The sequence below is a fragment of the Neltuma alba genome, unplaced genomic scaffold (assembly GCF_004799145.2).
Source record: "Neltuma alba isolate B1F8T4 unplaced genomic scaffold, ASM479914v2 tig00010278_pilon, whole genome shotgun sequence".
NCBI lineage: Eukaryota > Viridiplantae > Streptophyta > Magnoliopsida > Fabales > Fabaceae > Neltuma > Neltuma alba.
Window position 1 is genome coordinate 484908 of NW_021635202.1, and position 11358 is coordinate 496265.

The window sequence follows — 11358 nt, forward strand, 5'->3', positions numbered from 1 at the left end:
TTCCTATGGAACTAAGATAAGCTCCTAGGAACTAAAATGTTATGACCATTCTACCCTTAATTATATTATCAATTGATAATCTTATCTATCATAATATAACCATATTTTTCTTTTCCTCCCTTGATTGACTGCCTCCTTTTCACTTATCCTCCCCTTCGATGTCCCCCTCCAGCGCCCACTTCTAGTGGTCATGGCCTTTTCCTCTATTATCCCCTTCAATCTCATATTCTACATTCCTCCATGGCTCCTCCTCATGTACTTACCATTCTTCTAAAAGACGCTTTAAGATAAGCCAAAACCATTTCAATTGAAAGTTGACTACGATAGAAAATGATAAACCTTTAAATTGTGAAAACTTCTATCACAGTTAAAAGAAATCAACTTACAACCCCAAACACTTCCTGTTAGCATGGGCTCAGCCCAACTAACATGGTTTCGTAAACACAGCATGCCCTTTATTGAACAAAATATCATAATAATCAGAAAACCACACATTTGAGCCCTAGACATTAATGGTCCAGAATTAATCTCTAACAATACCAGTCCAAATAATTAATCAATACTTTTATAAAATAATCACGCTAATTCTAAAACTTGCTATGGAGCACTATTAATCAGAAGCCAAGATTTCAAATAATGTCACAAGCAACACTAAAGGCCTCCTGCCTTTTATCAGAATTCCTATCAAAATAATTAATCAAAAGCATTTAGTTACAAAAATTAGAGTACTTAAGCCCTAGGTGGAAATACACAAAATGTCATTACAACATGAAGGAGAAGGAGACTATACAATAGAAATCACAAATCTATGCCTTTGGGCCCTTCCCTGAGGCACTAGTGCCAGAGCTACCACCTAAAATTATTAAGAACCACGGTGTGAGATAAACGCCATTATATGTTTGTTAGATATGATTAGTTTTGATGATGTCAAATAATAGAGCAAAAAGTTTGCATAAATTATTTATCTCATATTTTGACTAACTATCATACTTAATATCCTGTGTAGTTTCCTCAAGAAAAGAAAGGAGTTATTATGTTGAACTTTGAGTTGTGGAAAATGATCAAGAGGAAGAAGAAGAGAGATTGAGAAAAGAAGAACTTGCAACACCAAATGGAAATATCAAGATTCAAGTTCATAGATTTGATGTTAAAAGTTGCTATGCTCAATCAGAAGTTTGAATGGCTCAATCGGAAGCTAAAATGCACAAACCGGAAGTTATATAATCATATATTGAGTCACCCTTCATAGAAACATGGAAAATAAGCTTTAGAGGTGACTTTCATGGGCATTTATTGATCACTTGATCGATCATCCACTTATCGATCAAGTTATCGATAAAATACATACTCTGTTATGCTCTGTTCTTCATTTAGCTCTGATATAGGTTCGGTATTTCTCTAATATCTCTTAGACCACAAATCCATTTGAGGTGAAACTTGATTCATATGAAACTATACTCAGAACACGGTTCATGAACACCAAGATCAGCTCCAAATAGTTTCATATGAGGGAGATATACTGTTCGAAACATTGGAGTTGGGTTTAACGTCTTTATTCTGACCTTCAGTCATTGTGATGAAGATAACTATGTAAACACAACGAATTTTGAGTTGATTCTTGTTGCATTAGAAAGTAGACTCAAAGAGCTTTCTGGAGATAGGTCACTTACAAAATTTTGAGTTGAAATGGAAGATTTATGATCATTCAAAATTGACCTTCGTTTTGCTTGAAGCAGAATTCGAATTTATTGAGGCAAAGACCAGAAGTTTTACACTGATCGATTAAGCTCTCAAGCAATATGCTACTCAAATATGTTATTGAGTAAAAGCATTAGAAGAAATGAGGAAATGAAAAGCCATTATCAGATATTACTCGAGCCTGATCAAGCAACTACATACTCGATCACTGTATCAAATTCCTGGTACTATCTCTTCAATTCTTCTCTTTTATCTTCATATGCATTATTAAGGTTTTTATTAATAACTTGTTGGATAAATGGTTTTCGGATAATGTTATGAATAAATGTATTTATCGATCACTTGATCGATAAACAAAGTTAACGTTATGGATAAAAAGATTATCAATGAGAAGACAGATAAATGGTAATGCGCTCTACTTATTCTATGTTTTGCTTTAGTCACTATTTATCGATCACATTATCGATCAGCCATTTATCGATAATATGATCGAACACTGCTTCATAACTCTGCATGGAGGTATTTACTTCAGTAGCTTATCGATCACTTGATCGATCAGCAAATTATCGATCACATTATCGATAATCAGCACATCATTGTTAAATCATGGCTCTTCGATCACCGGATCGATAATCAGATTATTGATAATATTATCGATCACCGCACTTCATGTTTACCTTGTTTTCACATAACATGATCGATAAATCAGTTCTTTGACTATACAGGATTAAACCTCTTTATCGATCACTTGATCGGTCATTACTTAATCGATCACTTATTCAATTAACCTACATAGCCTGTGTTTTCACTAAATATACTTTTGCTTATTAATCATCGATAAAGTTATCCAACATCTATTTATCGATGATGTGTTTGAAAAATTATTGCTTTAAATTATGTTCTATAATGCCTTGTTTATCGATAACTTGATTGATCAACAAGTGTTCGATCAGTGTACAAGTTCATTTCATAACAGTATTTTATGATGATTTCGAAATCTTTTATCTTTTTATCTTTAAGCTTTTCTCAGCCTTCCTTTTACACATAACTCTCTATTAAAAGGATACGAAGGCAAATGTAACTTGAAAAAGTTTATTCTTGCATAAATCATTTAAAGCTCACTGCATTCATGTTTCATCAATTATCGATCACATGTTCGATCAACATATAATCCATAATCTATTCGATAATTGCATATATCTGCTATATCTTTTCTTCATATAATTAATCGATAATATGATCGATCAAGGTATCGATTAAGTAAGTTCATCTTACTTTCTGAATATCTGATGATTGATTCCATGTTTTTCAACTTATTGTTTCTAAGATTATCAGATACTTATCACTTGATTTGAGGAAGATTATTTTAGGTAAAGAGCCACAACAAATTTATGATGTGAAGAATCAACTTTCGTCAGAAGCTTCCAACGGCTGGCTTCAACTGTCATATTCTTCAAGCCAAACGGCAAGAAAATGCTTAACGGTCAAGTACCCAACATCATCTATAAATGGAAGAGCATTCAAAATAAGAAAAAGAGAAGAGTCTGAGCTTACAACATCAAATGCTAAAATGCCAAATCAATATATTCTCATTTAGAGCTCTAAGAGAAAACTCCATGTCTCTGTACTTCATAAACAAAAACATATGTATTCGTAAGATAAAGAGGAGAGTTTCCCAAACGTGCTTAAAATTCATCTATCACTTCTTTGAGAGAAGAAATATTCAATCTTCTTTATCATTATCAGATTGTATCCTTATAATGTGTGAGGGGGAGTATTACCTCAGTGAGAGGTTGTTGTTGAATTAGACTGGTTAGTCTAAGGATTGTAAGTGGCAACACAAGTGTCTAGATCAAACTTATGGTTGTAGTGGTTCTCAAGTATCCGTGTTAAACTTGAGGGAGATAGTGGATTGAAAATCTCAAGGGGAGCCTGAGGATTGGACGTAGGTCGGTAAGGACCGAACCAGGATAAATCACAGTTTGCATCTTCTCTTTCCTTACTTCTTATATTTCCAGCTAAACCATTTTACTACTATGGTTATGCTTATGTCGATTCCTTGTTTTTATACTCAGAATTTCTTATGAATTTCATTACATCGTGAAAAGGTTTTAATTTTAATTAACACCCAATTCACCCCCCTCTTAGGTGTTCAGCCATTCTTACATTATAACCGACATTCCAACTCATCATGCATATTAATACATGCCCATGAGGTGCCAAGTGGGATAAATACAAGAAAAGTCACAGAATTATCAGTTCAACAGCTTTCATAGCTCATCATGTTGTAAAATACCTCATAACTCCCATAAAGCATCCGAACAGCCTTATTCCCTCTAACTAGACCTATAGCCATGCATCTATCCATATTACTAGCTACTCGAAATCTCACTAGACATGTGATGATGATCGGCCAAAATCCCCAGAGCACATAACCGGACCATGGGTCCTTCTCTCGTCATATAGACAGAGTGTTGTAGCCCTTCATTAAACCAGTGGGATAGTGCCTCATTGAACCAATTAGACAGAAAGTGAGCCAACCATTATGCACCAATAGGGACCTTACCACATGGTAGGATAACTAAGCAACTGCCAATCCAAACTAATCATTTCAACATATACATCACTAGGGTTTTTACCAAATAATCAAAGTCATTACATTTATGTGATACATATCAATAGGATTAAAATCCCAAATCATGCTTTCATAGTTCAATAAACAATTCCCGCAAGCCAAGTTCTATTAAAAGACCATTTCTATAACATCATATCATTTCTCAAATCTAATAAATATATACATTTTCACAATTTTTCACAAACACACATCAACATACACAGCAAGTGAAAAGTGGTTACCTCTCGCTAAAGTAAGGAGAAGGATATACCACAATAACCCTGGGTTCGAGCCATAACTCACAAGTAGTCTATGCAAATCATGAAAACTAATCAATACCAAAAACCACGAAAGTGGTTCAATATAAACAAGTAGTAGAGGTCCCTAACCTTTAGGTGTCCAAAACTCACCATAACCATACATCAGTTAACTTATCTAAACCATTCCTTAACCTCAACTTACACAATTCAATCAAAAACCCCAATTCACACTTAGGCTTCAACCTTAAAATACCCATTTGAGCAATTCAAGCTCTATCAACAATCTAAACTGATTGAACATCATTTTTAACTCATATTAGTATAATCCAGTCACCAAAACTCATTTCTAATCTCCGCACTAACATTAACCATCAAAATCATCAAGAAACACCAAACCTTAAGCTTAAAATATCTAAAACTCCAAATACAAGAAATCTAAACCGATTAAACACTTAATCTAACCCATATAACCCACTTAAACTCAAATTAATCGATCAAAACTTTAGCCACTTCAAAATCCTCAAGAAACCTCAAGCTCCAACTACTTTAAAATCTCGCAATCTAAGAGGAAAGGGTTGAAATCAAGTCTAGGAATCTTAAAAACACCTCCAATAGGCCAAAATTCCTTGTCCCAACAGAGGCTAGCCAAAACTCTTCCCTTTCCCTTCTATTTTTTCAGCCGAGATCTAATTTTAAAAACCAAATCTTAATGCCTTCATAGTAAACATTTAGTGAACATCTAGTGAATGTCATAGTGATAACTCTGTGTTGTTCGTTATAGGAAACATCTAGCGAATGTCTAGTAAAAAACACAGAGTGAAAAAAGGTCCAACTTCAAGAACTCATAACTCCATAGATTTTCAAAAATTACAAAATAGGCCTCTTTAGAAAGCTTGTGATATCTACTTTTCAATGTGAAAGGGATCACTCAAAAGTAAGATCATTATCAATCTTAGTATTTCTAAGTCTCAAACTTCCAATTTCAACTACTTAATACCTTAATCTTTCTCATTAATTAGAGCTTAATTAACTCTAAATCTTGAATTAAATTTAGGATGTTGCACCTCACCCATTGCCAGATCTCATCTTCCTTTTATTGATCTCATCATGATGCAAGGATGACAACAGACAACAATGACTTTGGTGAGGACAATGGCCTTCGTCCTCTCTGAAATCATGTCCTCTCTTTTAGATCCAAATCTGTCACGAGTGTTCTTCTGTCTTCCCACCATTATTACCGTCATTGAAGTTCATACTTGACAGTGCTATTGAATTCTGTAATTTAGATATGTCCTTCTTTTAATATGGAGACACATGCAGAATCCAATAGAGAGAAAGGAGCATTTCAATTTTAAAGCTGGCGATTCTCCATGATTTTGCTGTTTTGATTTTTGGTTTTGGTTATAATGATTTTTCCATTTCAATTTGGAGTTTTTGTTCCTTGTTTCTTTTTTATGGTGTCTTAGTTTTGGGTAATTTGATTATGCTATCCTAGTTCTAGTTAATGGTGGCCAAAATGCATAGAGGGGGATGGGTATTGGTCCTGATGGTGAAGGGTAAGGGTAGTGGGTGAAAGAGGGCTTTATTTAAAAATAATAATAAGGGTATTTTGGTATTTTCATGAAATATATATTGATTAAAAATTATATCCTACTTTTATTGTCACACCAGATGCATCTTTATCCTAATTCCACTTTCAATTCCATTTTATTTTCACTTTCATTTCTACTTCTACTTTTATCTGACACTGTGTTTGGCTCGATAGAGGAGAAGGAAGGGGAAGAATTCTAATGAAAGGAGTGGGACGGGGAGGCAAGAAAGGGTAGTTATAGAGGGGAGGGTAGGGAAAGGAAAGGGAGGGAGGGGATTTTAATAATCCCTTGTTTGGATTGACTAAAGAGGAAGGAAGGAAGGAATTTTAATGATCCCTTATTTTGTTTTAATAAAAAATTGACTATTTTAAATTTATAAAATTTAAATTGATTTTCTCACTTTTTATTTTATCAAGATATAAATATATATAATGCAACCCGCCAATTTTGACTTGTAAGACACCATCATGCACAGATAGAATATCAAGATAGAAAACCATGAGTGACAAGTTTCAATTAGCAAAGAGGTGTTGAAGGTGAAGGAAAATATCGCATAAAATAATAAAATTAGAAGAAGAGAAGATAGGTTCAACAAAACTCACAAACTTTGGAGACAATTACCCTGATACCCACTTGCTAGGGGTTTAAGAGAACTCTTTTGCATAGAAATGGTTACAATTGATTAGGAATTAATAAATAAAAAAGGTATATGAGAAATTAAAGTATTTTAATTAGGCTAACTTTGAAACTTCAAAATTTATCTCTTATCTCCTTTTCAAAAATCCTACTTTTGGCGAGTTGCATAATTAAAGTTTGTGATGGTTTATTAAGAAGAGCCCTTCCCTTCTTTAAGAAATTATCTCAACCAAGTCTTGCACTAGCTAGACAAACAGAGGAGACTTCTCTCCCTCCCCTTCAAAAACCCCATATAGTGTAAAACTTTTTGGGAAAATTGCAATAAGATCCCGCCTAAGGGAATTAAATACAAAAAGGTCCCTTAAAATTATCAAATTATTTTAGAGTCCCAAGTGACCTTTTTTTTTAAAGTTTGTATTACAACTAAAAGAACAATCGTTGACAACTTAAGGTGTAAGGATGCACATCACAAAATGTAATGTATGAGTTGTCAATGCTTACAGCAATAGTTGTCAATCCTTACACTTTAAGTTGTCAACAACTACTCTGTCAGTTGTTAATGCAAACTTAAAAAAAAAAATAAAGGCAATTTGGTAATTAAACAAATGAAATTTATTGTAATGAGATCCTTGAGACTTCAGAATAATTTGATGATTTTAAGAGACCTTTTTGTATTTAATTCCCTTGAGTGGGACCTTGTTAAAATTTTCCCAGACTTTTTTCACCGTACCAAACGGACATTATATCCCCCTTTACTCTTCCCTGCAGGACTAAAACACTGTGTGAGAGAGAATTTGAAAGTGAGAGGGCTTGAAGAACACGATGGTGAAAGAGAGGAGAGAGATGAGGGAAATTCTTGCTTGCAACCGGCAGTAGGTAAGCTTCCTGATTCTTCCTATATCCTCTTATTCGTTGGTTGGGTATAGATTCAAGAGGAAGATGTGATTGGAAATTTGGAATAGAGAAACCGATTTGGGATTTTGACTTGTTGGTTGAACAAAACACTCAAGTGCTAGAGAGAGAGAGTGTGTGTATACAGGAACATGGCTGTCTGTGCTTCTCAAATTGTTATTCTTTTTTTAAATTTTGGTTAGTCTTTTTTGTTTTTTTGGTCAAAACTAAATTTTGGTTAGTTAACCCAAAAGAATTCCTCTGGTTTGCTGTGCTGATATGATGTTATAAAATATACTTGAATATATGTCTGTTAATTTACTGGTGCTGTTGATGAGGTTTGGTTAGCTGTTAGCTAATGGAAGTTAGAAATTTTAAAGTTCATTAAGAGTTATGCAACTTTTTCGTGTTAAAAATGAGAGGAAATTTATAGGGAAAAATTGGTAGCAGTTTTCATACACGCAAAAACACAAATTTGTGCTGTCTGAAACTGAGAAGGAAAGGTTAATTACCCCATAAATGTATATATTGTGTAAAGGCGATGAGGTTAATATTTGAGGAAGCTGGAGCTGATTTAAAATTGGGTATTCAATTCCAAGAGCTGTACAATGATTTTAGATGGTTAAATAATAAGTATGAATTCTAAACAATAATCTTAGTGTGGTAATTAAAGCTGGAAATTGATTATTGTTGTTTACAGCTTAAGGGTTTGAAGTGTTGAAGTTTGAAACTAATTAGAAGTTGTTGTTTTGATGCTTCTAAATGTTAAACAAGTGTCTCAAGGTATTAAAACATGATCAAAGGTTCTAAACTGATAATTAAAGATGGTATAATGGTGGATTATATGAGCTGCATGTATAAACGGTGAGGTTGCTTGTGTTTTGAGGGTTAAGGTGCAATTTAAACCTTGATCTTATTTCTCAGCACAGCAAACCAGAGGAATTCTTTTAGGATAAGAGGAATGGATTTAATAAGTGTATATATAACCATTTCAAAGTGTAGCAAGGAATAAATATGAAAGCAAATTTATGAGATAAAGGACTAAAGAGAAGAAAATAAAGTAAGATAGCATGGCAAAAGAGCTAAGCTAACCCAGATCTGTTCTTTTTCCACTTCTTCTTGGCTGCCGCTGCTCCTTTTTTATCAGTTATTTTATTTTTCTTCAAAACCAGAAAATTAGAATCAGGCATAAGTTATAGAGAAGATTTGGCATAATATTCAAAGTCAATAGTTGGAAGGTTCTAGCATTCAAAGTCCAGTAGATCTAAGATCCTACTGAGAGAGAAAGGTGTTTACCTTGAACTTTGATATATCTGTGGCTGTTGATCATGTCACTCTGTGCATCTTTGGTCATTATGTGGCTATTAAGCATTTGCTTTACTATCTGGGGTTTGTATTCTTGGTCATTTCTTGAAATATTCTTGTAACCGGTCTCTATATTCTCTTGACTTGAAAGTGTAAATCACTTGAGGCTAGCCTTTTGAGACTATGCATATTATCTGAGATCTCTTATTGATTTGGCGATCAAACTTGTTTAAAAATTGCTACCTTGACTATTCTTGTTCTTATTTGATAGAGGATTCACTGAAACTTGATTTGGCAACATCTATGTTGAGTTGGTTTCTTTTCTTGTAAATCTTAATTTATTTCTAAGCAAAAAAAAAAAACTACACCCATATTTTTGCAATCAAGGACAGTATTTTCTGACCATAAAAGTGAGAAATATGTTTATATGAACTTATTTATAGGGAAAAAACTACACCCACAAACAAGCAGATTTTGTTCTCTAATAGCTTGTGAGTCTGATAATTTGGAATCAACTTGTTTAATATGTAAGTTTAGTCAAGCTGACATCAAGGGGCTGTATGCAAGCCGCTCATTCAACTTTTAAATAGTGTTTTGATTGTGCTTGCTTTGGTAAAACCACATTGCATCTAGTATCATTGAATGTTAGGCTTAGGCCCTTTAATATGCTCTATATATGCTTGTTTCCACTTTCAATATAACATTTTTAGCTGCTGAATCTTCTTTGAAATTTAGAATCGTATCAGAAAATCTTATAATAATACTCAATTGTTGGAGCATTGGTATTTCTTACTGTATTAAAAATAAATCTGGGGAGGTTTCTGTTTCATGCATGTTGGTAGCAGGAAGGAGAGGATGAACTTAAATAGTAACCCTTGTATTGGGAAGTTATCATACTTGTGATTGTGCTTTGGGAAGTTCAAAGAGGACATGATTAATAATATTTCTAGATTTAGAAATTTTATATTTGCAACCCTAGGCTTTGTCAGGTGCATAATTTCATAATCCTTGTAATGTTTTGGTTCTATCCTAATTTTTTAAAAGGTTCCTGTTTTTTGGCTTGTGATAAGGGGTAATGTTAGTTCCTTTGAGAAGGTAAAGTATGTGTCTAACTATGCGTATTTTTGTTTGTAGGTTCAAATTATTTGGAGGTCACCTTCATTACCAATGCATCAAATTTGCTTGCGTAGTTGGGTTATTCTATTTTACGTTCTCCACATCATGATCAAGTTCCTAACCCTCTGTTTTGGGAATGTGTCAATATCCCAAAAAAAAACATCAAAATCCTCAGCTATGTTTAATTGCTTGGACTTTTCCTCTTGCAAATCAATAGTGTTTCTTTTTTAAACTGTCACTCAAATATAGAGGTCAACAGCTCAATGTCATAGGGATAAGAACAAAATTTTGAGAGCCGGGCAAGGGCTCTGGAGAGAGAGCCTACCTCTAAATGGTGGCTCCCGGCTTTATCAACTATAAGATGTGAAGCCCTAAACATGGTATGAAGTGAAGATATCATATCCTGCTTCTGTATGTATAATGTCTTTTTTGTCTATTGTTTACTGTGGATTCTTCTCTAAAAACTGACATACACTAACTGAAATATCAAATACCCGCTAGCTTTGCCATACATCTAGAGAAAGATATGGTGCTGGGCAATAATAGAAAATTACTCAACATAGAAAAGCTAATTTTCAAGACCAAGAGCAATACAACAACAACAACAAAGCCTTATCCCACTAGGTGAGGTCGGCTACATGGATCGCATGATGCCATTGAGTCCTATCCAAAGCCAAATGTTTTGATAGATTGTTAATTGAAAGATCTCTTTCAATGACTTTATTAAGTGTTGTTTCAGCCTTCCTCTACTCCTTTTTAGAGGACTTCATACTATTTGCTCAATTCTTCTTACTAATGTGTCCCAAGGCCTTCTTTCCACGTGACCAAACCATCTCAATCGGTTTTCTACCATTTTCTCATCAATAGCAGCCACTCCAACTTTTCTTCTTATATGTTCATTATGGATCTTGTCTTTTCTTGTATGACCACACATCCATCTCAACATTATCATCTCAACAACTGCCACTTTATGTTCATGTTGTCCCTTTAAAGCCCAACACTCGCTGCCATATAGCATTGCTAGTCTTATAACAGTGCTATAAAACTCTCTTTTGACCTTATTTAGTACTTTCCCATCACAAATAACTCCTGTTGCTTTTCTCTATTTAAACCACCCAGCTTGAACTCTGTGATTAACATCTTCATCAAATTTCCCATCTTTTTGTATAATTGATCCCAAATGTTTAAACTTTTCTACTTGTTGAATGACCTGGTCTCCCAATTTGACTTCCGACTCTGTACTAAC